This window comes from Aptenodytes patagonicus, chromosome 2, assembly GCF_965638725.1.
Source record: "Aptenodytes patagonicus chromosome 2, bAptPat1.pri.cur, whole genome shotgun sequence".
NCBI classification, from domain to species: domain Eukaryota; kingdom Metazoa; phylum Chordata; class Aves; order Sphenisciformes; family Spheniscidae; genus Aptenodytes; species Aptenodytes patagonicus.
Genome location: NC_134950.1, coordinates 146377481 through 146397377, shown reverse-complemented (window position 1 = coordinate 146397377; position 19897 = coordinate 146377481). Strand labels below are relative to the sequence as shown.

The following is a 19897-nucleotide window of genomic DNA, read 5'->3' as shown; positions in this document are numbered from 1 at the left end:
GTAAAATAGACAGTGAAAAGATAGCTGGGTTAGAGTAGCCTCAGCAAGGGAAACACGTATAGCATTTGCATACTTCTCCTGCAAAGGGGGTTTAATCCGAAGAAAGGAGGAGATTTCGGTATTGTCAGCCAAGGCTTTGTTCAGGGTGAAGAGCAGAAGGAAATCTGATGAAGGGGCCTTTCTGAAGCCCTTGCTCACAGACTGGAGGTTGTTCTAGTAAAGTTACGTACTTTGGGATTGTTTACACACTATTGTCTGTTTGAAGATCTTCTAAACCGAAAGACTCAAAGTATTCCTCTTTGCTAACACAAAAGCAGGGAATTTGTGTGGTAAAAATGACTTACGCTGCAAAACTGAACAAGTTCTTTTCATTATCTGCACAAAATACCCTAAAGTTCCTTTTTTGGTGTAGACAAAATTCCCTGATACTTCTCAGCCAAACTCATATATCACAAAATGTTTTCAGAGTAGGGGAAAAACAAGAGAATTATGTTCTCAAAGTTGAGAGAGCAGGAAAATCAGATACCCTTCAGGCTTATGGCAGCCAAATTTTTGCTGCCTCCTCCAAAACAGTTCTTTGTTAAGCAAATAGACAGTTTCCTGCCAACTAAAAACAGTGTTTTAAAATTTAGTTGGGATAAAGGATTGTGCCTCTACTAAGATCTCTTCTGCACTTTGTGATTTTTTTTTCTCCTGAGAGATGAGCCAGAAGCCCCAAACGAAACCTCTTTTGTCGATAATCTGTAGCAGACCCAGTCCATTCCTAGAACTTTCCCAGATAAAATAAGTGATTTGTGTTTCAAAAACAAAACCTATTTAAAAGTGTTGGCAAGCAAATTACTCCTCCTTGAAATCACTATCCACTTATAGTGTGTACTACCACCTTCCAAGGTTTTCACATGGGAGAAAGTGCATCATCTCAGCGATATAATTAATATTTAGGGACCAAATAGGCCATCTAACAGTATAGCACCTGAAATAGATGGCTTTTGCTTTTTGTTGCTGTAATTTTTGTGTGATTGCCTTAGTTGTAATGATTTTAGGTAATATTTAATTACTTATGTGGATCACAGTAAAGATCACGTTACTTGTGGAAATAGTTTATATAATAGTATAAAATTTATTCTATAAATATATCTGTACATATTTAGTTACCTCATTTTCTCGTCAGCTTTGTAGCTAATAGTCATTGTAAAGTAACGTATGTTTCCCTGTCATGCTTTGTGAGTGTACGGGACAGCAAAGTCCTTGCTTGAATATAGTTTGAATTTTTGATAATAAAAATGAGTACTATCTTTAAGGCTTGGTCCAATTCTGGGAAAGCACATGAAGCAATTTCTAAGATACCGAAGAATAGGAGGTTGGATATATCTGTATGGATATATTTGTGTTCACTCTGCAGTTGTTTAATAGTTATAATTAAGGAAAAAAATTACAATCCTTTTCGTATTAATAAATGACTACACATACGATGAAATTTCGTTCTCAGTTGTACATGCTGTGACTTGTTTGTGGGGTTTTTTTAGCCTCAGATGCTTCCTTATGCTCACTCAGAGATGGACATTGGTGTTTCAGCTTAGTTTTTGTTCAGCTATGATAAATGTGAATCATTAAATACTTAATCATCTGTTAGCCTTGTTTGCTCCCACATGCTTGTCATAAAACCTCACAGAAACACCAGGCAGAAGCAAGTCTGCAAGGGATGGGCTATAGGGCACCAGGGCACCTCCGGTCTTCACAGTGTTGATGCAACTAAAAAATCAAGTGCCAGAAAGGGGAGGTGGTTGATGGAAAATGTGCTGTATCCGGTTGCTTGCTGAGCATTATCTGCCATCTGGACTCAAGGAAAGCCTGAATGAATTTTAGCATCTCCCTTTCTCTTCCACCCTAGAGAAAACTGGAAGGGGAGATCAAATTTTGGCCGAAATGGGAGCTGCACTGAGGCATCGGCTGGCACTCAATGTGCAGTTCACACCTTCTTTTATTAGTTTAGTTTATGCCTTAGAGTGTTTACATTTTTCCAACTGATGCGAGTAGTAGAAAATAAGGTACGTTGTGTTATGAGGCTTATTTACCAAATGGTATTTACTGCTGGGAAGCATAGCAGTGCTATCCGTAAAGTAGTTTGACTCCCTACAGAGACAAATAGACAGCTTGAATCCAACCTGGGTATAATGCAGTATGCAATTTCATAACAGCTACTTTTATATTAACTCGTAAGTTTTTATTGCTTCGTAAGAAAATGATAACATCCTCCTACAGTTCTTACCTCCTCAAGGAAATAAACTCATGTGACTTCCTCACATGCTGGCCATCTTTGTGCAGCTTTCACTGGTTATAAAGAACTCATACTCCAAAACACAGTGCTGGGAAAACAAAGAAAGGACCGCGGCAATAATAAACATGTCATTTAAACCTTACAGGAAAATGAATGTGGTTTATTCAAACATCCCTTCTAAAGAACAGCTAATGATAATATTTTAGTAACACAAAGAGGGAGATCTTTTAATGCTCCCATTCCTGGGCTCTGTTCCCACTGAAGGCAGCAGGAGCTGCACATACAGATCCAGAGGGCTCGCATCTCGAATAGCATCTAATATGGAGTTGAACAGCTTTAAAAAATAGGAACCAGGCTCACTCCAGCACTTAGTCTGCATGTAGTCAAGTAATGTTTTCACTTTTCATCTCTTCCTTTTTGTTTCCAATCTCCAATTGGAAATTACCCTTTGTTAGCAGTAGTCAACGATGCCTCATCCTGGTTTGCGTTTTTCCTGTGAGAAGCGTGTCAGAATTTGGGGGAACTAAATATACTCCTTTGTTGGCGAGCTTGTCAAGCACCGCGCTATGTTCGCTTTCCCACCAGGAAGGTCAGGCCGCTGGGGGGCCGCTCTATTTTCTGAAGTGATCCCTACTGTCTGTCCGTGCTGTCTGACAGATTGAAACAGTTGTCTGTGTCACTGCTTTCAATGCTTTCTAAATGCCTCACTTTCCATGAAAGACGTAAAATATGTAGGCGGGGGGGGGGGGGGAGGGAATGTAAAAGGAACTGTACTTTTTCCTGTGTAAAGAAGTATTGGGTTTTCTTTTCTAAAGTAAACGTAATTTTGTTTAGAATATGTTTATAAGCTGACCTAGGTTAAAAAAAAAACAAAAACGAGTTGATCTGGAAGAATAGGTAAGTTGCAGCTTACATGCTCTATTTCTGAAACCTCTTTTTAAAATGAGGGTAATAAAATTATTAAACACACACTCATTCAGTAGCTGAAGTAAAATAGTAAGTTTTCTTTGTTCACTTATATTTCAGTTTAATATATTTTGATCTGAGGTATGTATAAAGCCTGAAGAAATTGGTACTGTGCTGAGCCTTCAATACTCTCCAGATAATTGAACTAATTAAATCTTTACCAACATTAACACAACTCCGGCATTCCTTGGACAGTGGTTAATTATTGCATGAACATGGCAAGCTTAAACTAAACAGATGAAAATAGAGTCCTGTGGAATGGGTTTTGAGTTTATTCTTTATTCATCTTTTGATAAGGTTTAATTAAAACTGCCTCTCTCCATTGTGGTGAGAATGAATGTGCTTGTTTTCTTAGTGAAAGCCAAATTATTCACTTCAGCCATGGTTCAATAATCAAAGCCTTTGCAAAGTTTTGGGTTATATTGTAGCTGTGGAGATATAATTGCTGCAATTCTCTATGAAGGCTTTATCTTTTTATTACATTTTCTTTTATTTTTTTTAATTTATTTAGAAAGAACATTAGAGCATCCATTTTCTGATTCACTATTTTAATGCGCTTTAAGCAGGGCATTTTTGTAAACAGGGAGTGAGTTGTTGAAAACAAAATTTAAAATGAAAGACTTCTTTTATAACTGGAATGCAAAAATTCTTTTAAAAACAAATCTAAATTCCAGGTTTTTATAGTATTACACAAAGTAAAATTTAAGAATATATCAAAAGCTATCCTTATCAACTGTTGAATATTAATACAGGAATGGTCATTTCTTTTTATGACAGTGACGATAGGGCAGTTATGGTGACTCACCATGCTTGTACAGTGGCTAATTATTCACTGGGCAAAAATTGTTGAAAGAAGCAGTGCCGGCTCATAATGTTAGAAGATGCAACTTTGTAAAGTTGCTAGAGCTACTATGTGTGTATGAAGTGCAAACTGCAGCACCGGTGATATGATGGAGAAAACAAATCCTTGGAAATTGTGTGAAATTTTGAGCAAGAGCAATGGGGTACAACTGAAGGAAAATGAGAAGAGCTTGTGACCAGGTATGCATGCATGCAGACTGGTATCACGTGTGTTGCCATGGACTTGCCTTTCCACTTGGAAAGCTGTAAGCTGTAGAATTGGGCTTCAACTTTTAAGTATAAGCTCCTCTTGCAAGTCCACGTACAGTCATTGAGAAATGACACAGCAGGTAGGAAATGGATCAGTGATCATTTTTAAAAAAGTTTCCCACGCTCCTTTCACACAGTTCTGCAGGTGACTTAGATGGGCCACCAAAAGGTCATCAAAAGAGTTGCACAATTTTATTTGTATTCTGGTTGCTTATTCTGGCGTGTTTTGGAATTACATCCTGGCAGAACCTTGGTTTCCTGTCAGACTTCTGCTTCCCCATTTATGAAATATTAATTTCATTTTCTGTGATTTATCGTAAGCAACTATGACATTGTCTTGGGCTTGCATTGTCATGAGGGGATTCCAGGCTGGCACAGTGGTTTTGATTTAAGGGAGGAAAAAGTGTTTGCTTTGGGTTTTTTTTTTTTGTTTCATTAGTTGTTTCTCTTACAGTGAACTTCACTGGGTAATAAAAAATTTAAGACTATGAGTCAAATCCTGTGCCAAAGGAGAAAATAATCTGAGCAGGGAGTCTCTTGAACCACAGAGTTGCATTTAACTGGTAGCTCTTCCTCCTTTTGAGTGATAGTCAGTAGCATGCTTGGTGCATGTCAAGTGAATCCAGAGCTATTTGGAATCACCAGCCAAAGGATCATCTGCTGGGAAGTTGTAGTCAGATCTACAGAAATGCATTACCCATGCTCTTTGTCATGAAGTGATAGCATTTGTGTCCCAGCTGACCTCTGTAAAGATTCTGTAAGCGCAGCCATTTATTTAGGTTTTATACTGAAGTCAAGATTTGCTCTATTCTGTTTCTTGAGGTATGGGAACGTACCTCGGCCTGGAAGAGGGGGAACACCACATGTTAGCCTTGCCTTGAGTGCGTGCATATGGTCAGTCATATTCTAATGGTGAAAGTTGTATTCTACTTTCCTGCTGACAGAGTAGCGAAGTCATTAGAAATCCCTCCAAAATATGTTAAATTAGGCCACCTCTGAGATTAGACATTTCCTTTCTTTTTTTTTCTAAATAGACCTTTCCTATTTTGTGAAATTGATTTTTATTTGGCATAAAGAAAATACATATGGCAGAACTGTGATTTTATCTGAGTTCCTTTCTACTATGTTTTGTCTTTCAAAGCACTGGAAGTCTGTTATTCTAGGAAATAGATTTCTTAATTATTTCAAGGGCTTTAACGTATTTTTGCATGAATTTCACTCTGTTAGAGGTTCTGTATGTTTATTGCATGTAGAGATTTTCCAGCATTTACTACAATTAGGCTGTGGTTCCACAGTCATTGAGATGGGGTCTGTGCACTCCTGCTTTCCCAGCAGCACAAATTTGATCTGGGTCAAGAATGGACACCTGATCTCATTTATGGAGAGTACAATGGCTCCATGGTGGTTACTGGGGAATCACCATAAAGCCTGCTGGTTCAAGGTTAACCCATCAGATTTTTTTGATCAGATTTGAAACAACAGACTTAGGTTGTACTGGGTCAGCATGATTTTCACTCGGTCATAGGAGCTTTAAAGCTGGATTTGTAGCCTTGTCACACATACTCTGTCAATCAGATTTTCCTGAACTCTTAACTGAAAAATTATCTTCTAATACTTGGTTACATTAAAATAATTTTGCTGGGTAATTTATTTTTAAATGGTGATAATAATCTTGAATCAGATAGGAAAAACCTGATGTCCTGGAAATAAGAAAGGGTTTCTGGCTGGGGTTGCTGAAAAAACTGCTTGCTCAAAAGATTGTAATCTAATCCGAGTGGATTGAAAGATTTGAAAATGTCTTCTTTAAATGTGAAGACATTGTTGCATGTTAATTATTTATTAATTCATGTGGGTTAATACCCATTAGCATTTTTTAATATGGGCTATACTGTACTCTGACAGCTTTGCATATCATCCCTACAGATGTCTTAATTTAGTGAGATTCTTAAGAACTTGGCTAATACCAGGCATACACCAAAATGTGTGTAAATGTGTTTATTAAGGAGCTTCCCAGCCCTCCCCAGTAGCCATTAGGTAAAGCGTGCCTTTTGAGGTGCAAGAGGACAGACTGGACTATCATGACTTTGGACTGCATTAATTCATTTTGATGTAATGTGGTGGGTTTTTTTTTTTTTTTCAAATGATAAGACTCCTTCAAATTTCTTAAAATTGTTCCGTAAGCAAGAATAATTCTGCTTGCTTCCTTGCTTTTTTATTTGGCATAAAATCTACAGGAGTGCAAAAAGGTGATTTCCTTAAAAGCAGGCCATGTATAATTTACAGGGCTACTACAAAGAAATCCTAATGACTTACACAGACATGACTATTATTAACTTGCCTCCAGCCACAACATTTACATGATAATAAGTTGTCATCTTTATGCTATCAACTACTACTTGATCCAATTCAATCTCATGTTTTCTTTTCTTGATAGTTACTATGTCATGATGATCAGTGCTTGTATTGGCTGTCAACTTTGTTATTCGTTCTTCTTAGGATGTTCTTCATGATCTGCAGAATGTGGCTGGTCACTTGCCTGAAGTGGAGAATAAGGTTTTGACGTCACAGTATTTAAAAATTTGCCACATTTTTGCCTCTGGAACTGTTGGGCTTTCTTTAGGAATGTGTTCTCTGTACTATGGAAGAGCAATCTCATTATTTTACGTTTATCTTAAGATGTGGCTCCCCTAGCTCAGAACAAGGCTAAGTTCAGTTATGCTAAGTACCATACAATCATATATTAAATAATATTCTTTCACGCAAAGATTTCAGGCCATGTGTTCAGCTTTGCAGACTGCTACCCCCCTCTGCATAAAATCTGCTTTTATTCGGGTAAGTGGCTGGCTTTACCATTCAGGATTCATTCTTGCCTGTTCAATGATACTTGAATGCTCCAAACATTAATTTGTAGGTGGGAGTCTTGAGTAATTATTGAATTGCTATATCTTATAAGAAATTCTAGGTGCCTTATGCAGACAGATAGGAAAATAGCATGTAGATGAAAAGAATATTGCTTTAGGAGAAATGTTAATTAATGCACAATTGCAGACAACCCCATGAATGCATATTATTGATAGAATTCACATTATTATGAAGAACTGAAAACTGAGACAGAAGTAAATAACTAGCATTTATTGAACTTTCTTAACTCTAATTATTTGAACAGTGCAACAAAAATCTAACCAAATGAAGCACTTTTTTGGGCTAGAAAATACTGCTTCTAGGTCCCCGATGTAAAGACTTTACTCACTTCCTCATCTCCTTCAATGAAAGGAGTCAAGATCCAGGCCTCTACACTGATGCAAAGAAGAACTGCTATGATGAGCAGGAGGGGTGGCCAAGGGAAAGAATTTGGTCCATTTCTTGAGAACGCTGTCAGAAACGTCCTTGTATCTATAGAAGACAAGGTAGCCCAGACTGTTTTAACTGCTATGTTAAACAGGCTGTATTCACTGTTTTAACTATGTTGGACTTGATCTTCTGAACCAGAAAGAGTGAGTGAGGCCATTTTAGAAAGGTTCAGGAACCATAAGCCAGTAACAGAGGAAGATGTGTACAAAGCTCGAGTAAAAACAGAGTACACAAGCATACCTCTGATTAACTCATTACGAAGGGTCACAATTAGAAAGATATCCACTCCATTACCTCTAGTCTTTATTATTGCAGATATTCCAGTCTTTACCTCTGAGTATATGTGATGGGCAGCTGACCAGTAAGATAATCCTAAAAAGCTTTCAAATTCAAGATGCTTCAGGTAAGTTCGGGGGTTTTCCCCCAGAAAATACCCAGAATACTTGGTACTCAGACTGAGGAGTAGCCTTGCCAGTTATGCACAGAGCATTGCTGGGGGCGGGGGGGGGAAGGCAACTAAAAGAAAGATCCCATTCAAGTGAAGATGCATTCATTTATGGAAGAGCTGGGTAGTTCAAAATGAGCTGGCGTGTGGGAACTAACATGATACCATGCAGCTATATCTGATTACCATCACCCATCACGAAAGGGCAGAATCTATTAGAGATAAGCAAATATAACGAGAAAAAAAGGCATAGAAAGGAAAATGACCTTGTGATAAACTCGGATGCAGAGTACGCCTTACCAAAGGAACAGGGCAAAACAGCCTCTCAAATTCAGAAGCAGAGAAGACATGTATCCGACATACTGTGGAGGGTGCTTGACAGAGAACTTCTTAAAAGACAAGGATGCATAGTTTACTGTCACATGAAACTTACTGTATAGGTTTGTCTGAGTGACTTGGCATTAAAGGGGTTCAAAAGATTGTTTCTCTGAGTATAGATAAACTATGTTCTTGAACACATCTTGAAACCATTCACTAATTTTTCACTGGTCCTCAAGCCAAGGACTGACACCCCCCATCCCCCACCAAATCTGCAGATATAATTTTCTTAGTGGAAGGAATCCAGAAGTGGGAGTTAAACCTTTCCATGTTCCTTTGGGTTTTATACAATCTTTCATCATCCCAAGGAAATCAAGTACTCTTAAGTGAAGAATCAAATCTCAAAGCACTGCATGGGTAAATGAAATCTCTTTTGCACACTAGGGACCTTTTCATCATAGTTTTGTGTTTCAGGGGATTTCACAACCTTTACTTGAGGGAAACAAATATTCAAATCCCAGTTAGACCAGAATAGAGGAAATATGCCAGGTTCAATTACCACTGGAGTTATCAGCCTATGAGATTTTTCCATTTGTATCTTCACCATCTTTTTTATGAAGTTCTGCATAAGCTGTTCCTGGGATGTGGGAGAACAGAAAGGGAGTGACCACTTTGAAACTAATCAGAAGAAAGGATCTGCTAGAAGTCTCAGAAAGTGCTAGAGTCCTGAGCAGCACGTTTTGGGTGAAGTCTAACACTGATGGGTTTTAAAATCTTCGTTCCTGTAAATTTTCTGGATGTGAAAATCTGGCTGCATGTACAGATACATATAGTCAATCTTTTTTGAAGACAGTGAATTTGCAAGAACCATTTCTCTATTTTTTATTATTATTTTGGATTAGATGAAATATATGAAAAGCATAGTTTATTACTTGGTGTTGAATGTCATTCACACTCAAAGAATAAGAGGAGACAATTTATTATCCATTAAAAACAAAATCAAATGAGCAGAAAAGACTTTTGAGGTATTATATATATACAGAAATGCCACAAGAGAAGTGGTGACATCCCTGGATATGTAACATCTATGGATGATAATGATGGCCAAAGAACAAATTAGGGAGCATGGACTGTATTTTCTGTGGTTCCTCTCTTGTTTGGAGCTAGCGCAATGTAACAGTATTTCACTCACTGTGGCACAGACTATGGATTCTCTGGCTATTTGCAGCTCTGTGTAATCTGCTAACTGCATGCAGTATGTGGATAGCTTTGACATTTTCAAATAAGTAGTATTCTAGATTCTGTGTAGCTTCGGGGGCTTCTGACATATTTTATCTATTTCTTTGTCCTTGGAGATTGATAGATGGGAATGTGATTAGCTCCCATGCTTATTAGCTCTCATGCTAAACCTGTCCCCAGTCTATAATATTTTTTGAATACCCTGTCTACAACATGTTGCAGCCAACTGTAGTGTATTGTGTCCTTGCTTCTGAGGTATATTGTGTCCTTGTTTCTGAGGTACAGCTAAGTAATGTAGTATTGGTTATCCCGTTTTCTTTCCTCCTCCTTGCTTGAAGTGGACTTTTTCTCAGTATTGAGCTCTGTCTCTGTACACAAAGAGAAATGCATTGGGAGAAAAAGTTGGCAGTTGCTGAAAATTGCAAAGAATGTTTCTACTCAAAATTTTTTTTGCCTTTGCTGCATATAATGGGACTCAGATTTTTACTAAAATAATACAAGGATTGAATTAAATCACTGATATAGCCTGCTTTAAAGAGGTAAAAAAAGTCATCTCAGTAAATCAGCTGTGCAGCACAGTGGGAGGGTAGACCCAGTCTCCATTTGTGTAAGAAATGCGAGTTCTGATCCTTCTCACACTTACTGCAGGACAGGGAGGAAAGGCTCTGCTGAAGTCAGTGAAGTTGCACCAGTTTAAAAATAACATGAGGTGAGAAAAGAATCAAGCCCCAGGGTGTTCCAAAGCTATGTGCTGAATCACTGAATCATAGAAAATAGGGCAGGAAGAGCCTCGAGAGGTCATCTAGTCTATCCTGCCTTCCCCAAGGCAGGATCAGCTGTATCTGTGTCATTCTGACAGATGTTTGACTAACCTGTTTTTAAAAACATCCAATAATAACCATTCCACCACCTCCCCCGGGCAGCCTGTTCCAGAGCTTTGCTGTCCTTACTGTTAGACATCAAGAAAGTCTTTCCAAGCTTGGCTGCTCCTGCTGCGATTCAAGTCCGTAGTCACGTCTCCTATTTACCGCAGACACGGAGAACAGTTGGGTTTGCAAAAGCCATTTTAAATATATAAACACTTCAGTCCTCTGTAGGTTATAAAGCAACATTTTTTTTTCAGTCTTGGTAAAGTATTTTGGCTTTTTGAACTCTGTAGGACAGAGGTGGAGGACAGAGGGTTTGTTTGGGATTTAGGAGAGAAGGATAGACCGAGAACTGAAGTTACAAATGAAGAGGCAAATTCCCACCCAGCAGTGAGATGGGTGACTTTCTTTGGACAAGTGAGTGGATGTTCTTCCAGTAGAAGAAATAGTTTAACAATATAGACCTATAGTAAAGTCACCATTTTCAAGGGTGTTTATATCAGGAGAGAATTTGACCTTAGGACTTTTAGCAAACAACTTGAATAGGGTAAAATGGTCTGTAGGATTATATTTAACACTGCTCTAAATCCCTCTGTGATGACTGTCCTCCAAATCAAGGCCATTATTTCGTATTAGTATTATTAAGTAACAGTGATTCTCCACCAAGAGTGTACAGGCATATGAGGTTCAACTCACATTGTAACGTAGCTGCTCTGAAATAGGTTCACATCTGACACTATTTGGCTTATTGCAAGAATAATTCCTGGAAGTAAGGGTCTTCGATGGTACATAGTGATGGTTCTCTTCAAGTACAGGAGAAAAATATTATTTCAGACAAATGTTTAATTATGCAAAAATAAGGTTTTTAAAATGTAAGTATGGACTTTATTTCTGTTATCAAATTATCCTGATTTATCATCAGGCTTCATGTTAGGGATTGCTACCCTGCCATCAAAAAAGTGTTCAGGGTAAAACTTGCTTAGTAAAACTGGTAGCAGTCTGTGGTGACCACCTTTGCATTACCAATAACTTCAGGTATGTTTGGATCTATCTTCAGGCTTTTCAGCATGGTTCAGGAAAATGGGTAGTCTAGTGTATACTACTAAGCTAAAAACTTGTTGGAAATGGGTCAGAGTAACAACTGTGTTGTGGAGCAGATTGGCCCTGATTCTCAAGCTAAAATATACCAGCTTAGCTCCATGCCTTTATCTAATCCTCCTTCCTACTAATTAATGCAATGAAAATAACATCCAGAAAATTTAGCAATTTAAACCTGTCAGTTACATTCACTCTCTGCTTAATGTAAAATGATGGCATTTTTTAAAAGGAATAGTAAACCTTTTGAATGTCAAGTGGATTGTACTACTAAGATACGTCAGTGCAGGCTGTACAGATCACTTTGTTGTGTCCGGTCTAATGTAAGCTAGCATTCAAAGGACAATATTAACCACTAGGTTTTCTTCATTTTTATTAAAAAACTATATCAAGAGCATATTTTTTACAAACTGTACATCATTATAATGAAAATAAGCTTACAGCTTGGAAGAGATTTTGTAATTCTCCGCTGTTATATCCATTTTGCTCCATGTGCTTTTTTCTTCTTGTTGACCCTAGCGTACAAATCTGTAATGAAAAAAATGGATTGACTCTTAGAGTAGGGGATTGCAATGTCGTGATTTCACGCTCAGTTGTTGGCTAACAAGGCTCCATAGTTTTTATTTAGAGAGGCCCAGTTGCAAAAAAACTGAAGAATTGTGTTACTCCCAGCTGCCAAGGTTACAGAGCAAGCAGCTTAGAGAGCTCTGGGGTTCCAGGCGAGAGAGGGATTGTCTCTGCCCAGCAGGTAAGGGATAGAGCTAGACAGAAGCTGTTGTGCGCAAGATGCTGACTGACCCCAGCCAATTCATAAATCCAAAAAATTACAACATTCTCTGCTTATCAGTAAATGGAGCAGACACTCAGCTGTGTAATTAACCCTTTGAATGTTATGGCCATGATGCAGCCAGCTCATTTGAAAGATGCATACCCTTTTCTGAATGCCTCCCTCGTAACATCCTGGGGATATCTTGGGTACTCAAGGTACTCACGCACTACTGGCAGTCTGTTACATATTATATGTAAATACTTAAAGTATTTCATACATCCATTCTAAGGATTGCTTTTTCCTTGTTCTTACATTTCATGCTTAATTGTTTATAATATAACTTCCCATGTGTCACCTAAAACATTATACTAAATTCTCTGAGCTGGTTTAGCTGCTTCAGGTAGAGATCATGGAATATATGAAAGGAAAGTAGCCCAGATGCCCAGCCCTTACATGGCTCAGTTTCAGGCAGATCTCTGATTTTAATTGATGGAAACCTGCCCTAGAAAGTCAGCTGTCAAAGTTGTCCAGCAATTCTGAGTTTTCATTTTATCTACTCATAGGCTTTGCATGAGGCATCAAGTTATAAGTTGAAGACAGTTTTAGATACTTAACCTATTTATCTTATATTGTTTTAATAGTGTTCTAATAATTTGCTATTTAATAAAGCCCTGTGTGACTAATCCTCAATTGTAAATACAAATTTGGAAGGCCATCAAACTCTGCCTCTGCATACCATCACAAAAATCGTTGCAGCTTTAAAAACCAGTAGGAAAAGAGCAGACAGCTACTACTGATGCCAAGCCAAGATGGAATAAGCAGACCCGTATAAAACGGTTCAAATTTTTCCCTTTTTTTTTTTTTTTAAAATGGAGCTGTCTTCTGACTTTACCCTCTTTTTTATCTCTGTAAGACAACAACCTTATCAAGGTATGTCACTTATGTCTATCGTCAGGCAAACTTGTATATAGTGACTGCATTTTTCCCCTGACCCGAGTTCATTCCTAAAAAGAATTCCACAGAATTCTTCAAAAGATGCTCGCAAGGTTTCTTTGTGCACAATCCTTCAGTTTAAGCAACAGCTAAACTGTTAACTATGGAGCCAGTGGGAATATAGGAAAGCATGGATCTGCTCCTTCAGTCCGTCATTGCTGCATGGAAGGAAATCCGCAGGCACCTGTGCTATGTCCCCAAAGATACTTTTGAGTGAAAAAGCTCCTCTTGGTTTTTGCTTTGCCCTGGCTCCCCAGGAGGAATTACCGCATTCCCTGTGCATCTCTTGGGTGTAGCTGTGTATTACTAATCATGGCAAACCAAGAATATCCATTAACTCAAGCCAGTATTCATACACATACCTTGTCTTCTTTTGTGGACATTGTGAGGTTTGGTAATCTTGGCTAAATTTAGTGGCCAATATAACCAGTATTCTCTCTTTCAGACTTAAGATTAATGTCTTTATTTTTAATACTGTATCTTCTCCCTCAACTGCTAGCACTCACTCTGCCTTTACCTTCCAGATTTCATTTGGTGTTACCCAGATGCTATTTGCCTATAATTCCACTCTATCAAGATGCTGCTTTCTCCTGCTATTTGGGTCCAATTCTGACATTTGAAAAAGTACCTTTAGTGCAGCACGCTTCCCTCACCTCCCTGGGGTATCTGATCTATCATGTGTACTTACTTGCTCGTATATCATTATCACCTACTATTCACATTTGCATTTATAAATCATGTGTGAAACTCATTTGCAAATCTGCAGGCCTTTTTCTTCTGCACTATCCTATACTGTAGTTAATATCCTTTAACATAAACTAAGCTACCCTTTCATTGCACTGCTTAATATCACAGTTACAGGACATTTCCAGGGTGTGATTTTTTTTCTTTTGAAGGCCTGCAAAACTGCGTGAATATTTTTAAGACCATTCTTAGAAATCTGGAAAAAATGGCCGTATTTTATTACAGTAAATGCTTGCCATATTCTGCTTTTGAAAGTAAAGCTACTTTTAAAAAGTATACATGCGTAGCGGAAGTTCTTAGGAACACAGACATTTCCACTTGGTTTATACTCATGTCACAAAGTCAGCTGAAAGAATTTTTAAAAAAAACTTGCTTGGAAAGATTTGCATCATTACTGATATTTTTCAGGTCAAATTCAAACCTTTATGCAAAATTTTTCAAGCACTAGAATGTATTGCTTACCCTATCAGATAAATAACTATCTAGTTAGCTGAACAAAAACATCAGGCAGTATGTTATTTCTGATCCTGTGTTGCACAGCATATTGTTTTCCTTTTAATTAAATTGTTCCGTGGTGTTCTACCCTTAAGATTGTGTGCTTGCATTTCATTATCACTTGTTATTCAAACTTGCATCTCATTTGAAATCTGCAAACCTGGCAGGTTTTTTCCTATCTTTGTTATAAATTATTACTTCATTTCCCATATCATCTGTTAAGAGTGCAGCCTCTTTTTAATGGTGTTTTCTCATGTGTAATGTTTCTCCAGCTCTGGATTCAGTCAACTTCAACTTCATTTCCCCCTACAAAGCTTGCTGGATCTCCATGATTTTATTACTTTTGATTTACTTTCCTTATGCAGCTTCTACCCTGATTTGCTGTTTTCCTCCTGCTGCCATAGAGCACTTCTGTTAAAAACTCCTCCTTCTGGTTCAAAATAAATGAAAAGGAAGGAAGTAATACGAGATTTATGGAGTGAAAAGTACACTGGTTTGTTTAAGAGGGGGCAAAAGTGTAGTTGGTTCCTGTCAGCAAAGAAAGAAGCTTCTAGCACATAGTAAGTTTTTATTTTATCCACTCTAAAAAGGCTAAGAAATCTGTACAGCTTGTAGCAATCTGTACAGCTTGTAACCAAACTAGGTACAATGTATTCAGCTTCCTATTAAATAATAATTATTATTATCTGCTTACAGAATGTTTAGGAAACTTATCAGCCTCTGCCATTCTGCCATTAAGCTACACAGTAAATTGCTTTGATATTTGGATTGCTTGGTCCTTTCCCATTCGCCTGGGATGAGAGTGGAAGTTGGTTCCATTTTTTTTCTCAATCCTGCTCTGTTCCCACCATGTGTGTTTATGGATACTTAAAATTACCCATGGAGAGATGGAGAGAACAGCTGAAACCAAGACTTCGAATAGAAGCTGCAGGAATTTCAAAAGGAGTCCCTGAGTGCTATTTCACCCTTCAAATACTGTTTCTTTGTACAAGATAAAAACTGTCTTGTATGAAACTATCCTCAATTCATTTTGCATTCTGCCTTTGCCAGTTTTTAAATCCAGCTGTGAAGTGTACGTCTTGAATGCATGCCCATGTACACATAGCTTTAAATATTCATTCTGAATTTACCATGCTGTGTTTTTACAGCCCCACTGCAGGCCCCTATGGAAAGACCACCATAGGAGCTATCTGTGAGGGAGGGGGCTGGGGTGGGGGCTGCGTATGCCGATTTAGCCCTCTTTTGGCATTGCTCCTGGGAGCTGGAGCTGCCCTGAAGCCCCTGACGGAGCCTAAAGCTCTCCTCCCATTACCCTTTCAGAGGGAAACCCACGGCGGTAACAACAGGCAGATCCACTCTCTTCCGCTAAGAGGAAAGTGCATTTTACATCTCCTGGGGCCAGCTTTGCTGAACCTGGGTTCATGGGTAGGAGGTCGGAGGCAGGCATCTTTACAGCGAAAACCTTTACCAACCAGCTAAGAAGTGTATGGTAGAGAGAGTTGTCCTTCTCCTGTTGAACTCAGAGGAGGAGGCAAATCCACAATGTAGGAGTTCACGCCAAATGTCGTCTGCCCGTCTACTAAGGAGCTGTGCTCCATGAGATCATCTTTTGCAGAGCCTTGGAGGCAGATTGGGCAATAGGTAGGAGGTGAGGAGAAATAATGGGTTTGCAGCTATGTGGACCAACCAGCCATTCTTCATTTCCTACAGGGTGGAAAGCAGGAGGGGGAGACTCTCGTCTCCAGAACAGTGTGGTCCTCAGCTGTGCCAGTTTCTATGCGTAAGCCTGGCACAGGGAGTGAGAGCAGACTTGTATCTTTTCTGGTGATATGCTCAATCTTCTTCCATTTGGCTTACAATTTAGTTATTAGAAGTTTTTCTGTTAAAAAATATTTTTGGGGAGAAGGATTCTTCATTACCTCTTTAAGTGGCACAGGAACTCAAGATGAAAAGAAAGATTCAATAAATTGTCTTTTTTAGGAGAGGATAAATCTTTAACCTTAATACAGAAAAAGGCACATGGTAGAAATATTTATTATAGCAAATACATCTAATTTAAAAATGACAAAGTAGATGGATAAAACCTGTCTGTGTAGAACCAGATTGTAAAGATTAAGTATTTAAACTCACACCTCAGGACTGCCAATAAAAATGACAGTCACATTGCTTATCGGTGTCCTTATCCGTTTAAGGAAAATGCTTGTATACAGTGTTAAAGTCTGTGAACACTTTATTTAATATTCAGCAAACATTATATGTTGGCAGTAGAAACAACATATTATAGGCTTGTGGTTTGAATTATGGTTATAGTGCAACACTGATCTTGCAGTCATTTGGCTATGGAGATGGCGCTCTCAAATGAAAAGCAGCACAATTTTTTGACAAATATTATCTGGCACCTTTACGTTGCCGTTAACTGAAAACATAAAATACTTGCTCAGGTGTCAGGTTCACTGAAAAATGTAGACTAACATTATGGATGGTATCATGAGAGGAAATAGATGGGAATTTAGGACTCTCTCAGTTTCTCGAGTATTTTTTCCTGTTGGGAAGCCCCTGGAATTAAATAGTGGGGTTTTCCTTCGTCACAATCTCCACTACTGTAACTGTGAGGAGCCTGGGCATGATGAGAATTTAACATGATCTGTCATCCGGAGCTATCTTTAACTCAGAGGCTCTTCCATATATAGGAACATTTGCCTCAACCATTCTCATCCTACTGTCCTCATAAGTGAGAGTATTTTTTGGGGTGGGAGGAGAGGAGGTATAATGGGAGAAAATATGTATAAAAAGCTTCTTTCCCAGCTTTGCCATATAAGTAAAAGAATTTACTTAAACTTTGTACGCTACTTCTAAGGCTCGATTCTGTCTCCAGCTTTCAATGTTTCACGTTCTTGAGAGTGCGGCTAATCGTGCAGGCATTTCTGTGTGGTGGTATTCTTCCAGCATCCCCGGCTGGGGAGATGCTGTGGGTGCGGTTTGGGTCTCCTACCGGCCCTGGAAAGCATCAGCCAGTTAGATAAATACTGAAAGGACTGCATTGCATCTGTGATAATGAAGGGTAATAGTTGAACATCTAAGGAGGTTAGTTACACACTAGTGGGCAATGTTTAATTACTATTGACAGATTTTCTTTGTTGACGAACTTAGAGGCTGTCACAGATGATCAGAACAGTTTTCATTGTTTGTCTAGTGCTGTAAGATGAGCATTTTTATCTACTATGCTAAATGCACATTCTTTTCAAAAGTATTGTGTTTTACTGCAGAAAAATGCAATTCGTAGGATGTGTATTGATATTGAATCAAATCCCAGGATTAGGTATTTCCTAGTCATTATTATCAAGGAGTTAATGAGCTGCAGCTCAAAAAGCATTGAAGTTAAGGATTAGCACAAAAATATGTACAATTAAACAAGAAATTTAATGTAAGAATACCTGCAGATAACTACACTACAACTTTAAAATAATCTTCTAGGCGTAAGACGTACATTTCTCAAAAAGTAACTGAGTGAGCTCACCAGGCAGGTGGATTACCTGAGTACTTGCATAGTCTCAGGGTTAACTGCCTCCCAAACTAGAGTTTTCAAGGCTCCTACAAACATGAAAACATCCATATTAAGGCAGACTGAAAGTCCATCGCGATGAATATTTTGTCCCTGACAGTTGCCATTGGCAAGTGGTAGAGAGGAGAGCAGAAGATGACACAAATACATAACACTGTGCTCCCAGTCTGCCTCCCAAGAAATCTTTGGTGTAGAAACTACCAAAGATTGAATCTGGAGTTTTCTAGTTTTCTATCACATAACCACTCCCACATCCTCTTCTAAACCAACCTGTTTCTATTTCTTGTCTTCCTCTGACCCACTTAACACTCTGGGCTAAGCTTTTTCCCAGTACTTCCAATTCTGTAGGGAAGAAACGCATGTTTTTGAGAATAAAACCGTTCATGGATAATTTTTTCCCCTAAAAATGCTTAGGATAGTAGCATAAAATAGAACAAAACCAACAGTACTGAGTGTTCATACCCATCATAGTTATAGGGCATGTCCCTGAAAACACTTGGTTTTCTGATGCTTTTTGTCTGTGTTAAACAAGAGAAAAGAAGTTCCTCTGGGCACACTTTCTCCTGTACCAAAAGAAAACAAGTAAAGTTTGTAAAACATGCCAAAACCTTTCTCACCGTGGTCCTGGCTGGTGATCCACGGCTGGGGGTGTGAAAAACAAAACAGAGGCGAAACACACTCCAACCTGCCACTGATACATGTACAATGAAGAAAATATTTTTATTTAAAAGGCAGACAGCTGAGCAGCAGTTATTTGATCCATGCTGCTTGAGGGACAATGGGGAAAAGGGTATTTTTGTGATCGCTCTTCAATGATTCCCATGCAGCTTCGTGGCTGCGGCTCCAGCAGAAACTGGAACTGTAATAACAACACTGCAATAGGCCAGAGTTATGTTGCAAGTATTTTTGGAGTTGTACTTCACATTCACATCCAATTGGATTGCTTCCAGACTGAAGACATTTAGTTTGTTTTAAAAAAATAATAATTAAAAAAACAACCAAAAAGCTTTATCTAGCTGAAAAGAACTTGTACGCTGAATAGCACGTATTTATAAATGTGAACTTGCATTCTGTGGACTTAGATTAAACAGTTCCTTTGTTTTGGAAGTATTATTCCTATTGCTGTCACCAGCATTTGTTTTGTAACAGTGCAAAAGGGACAGTGAACTGTGCTAAGAAATCCTCTTCTCTCCAGGGGCTGAGAGTAAGTCATGTGCAGAGATGCACACACGCACCGAGAGGGGTGGACAGAGCTTTCGGATGTATTCAGCCTTCAGATAATCTATTGCATTTATACGATTTCATCTGCCTAAAGTGTATGGGTGAAAATGGAAATGTGCTTGTGTTTCTATACTGAAGAAAGAAAGCTAATTATATGTCTCTGTGATGTGTAAATATGAAATATTTGATCATATGGTATTTCAGTGGTCTCTTTGCATAACCTACCTTTTTTTGTTGCCTTGCCATTTCTGAATTACAGTACCATCCCTGTTCCTGTCGATAACACTTCTAGCTCTCATCCTGCCACTATCCTGACCAGGCAATGTGAACTCAAATGTATAAGAAAATGAAATAACTCCCAAATAATCTAAAGTAGCAACTGTTGAGGGTGGGGGTTTTTTAAGGATGGTGACTTGAGTTCTATACATACTAGTATTTCCTACCC

The 19897-nt window shown here is 38.5% G+C and overlaps 1 protein-coding gene across 4 annotated transcripts in view; it reads left to right on the top strand.

Annotated features, from left to right (window-relative positions):
• The window catches only part of CDK14 (cyclin dependent kinase 14), a 329864-nt gene that overhangs the window by 280207 nt on the left and 29760 nt on the right, over nt 1-19897 (top strand). The window contains exon 15 of one of the 4 annotated variants that reach the window (XM_076331549.1): nt 8021-8041. The exons of the other annotated variants lie outside the window; for them this stretch is intronic. The gene's annotated coding sequence lies outside the window, so the exon portion shown is untranslated. Of the gene's footprint in view, nt 1-8020; nt 8042-19897 lie in introns of those variants that run through there. 4 annotated transcript variants of the gene reach the window in all.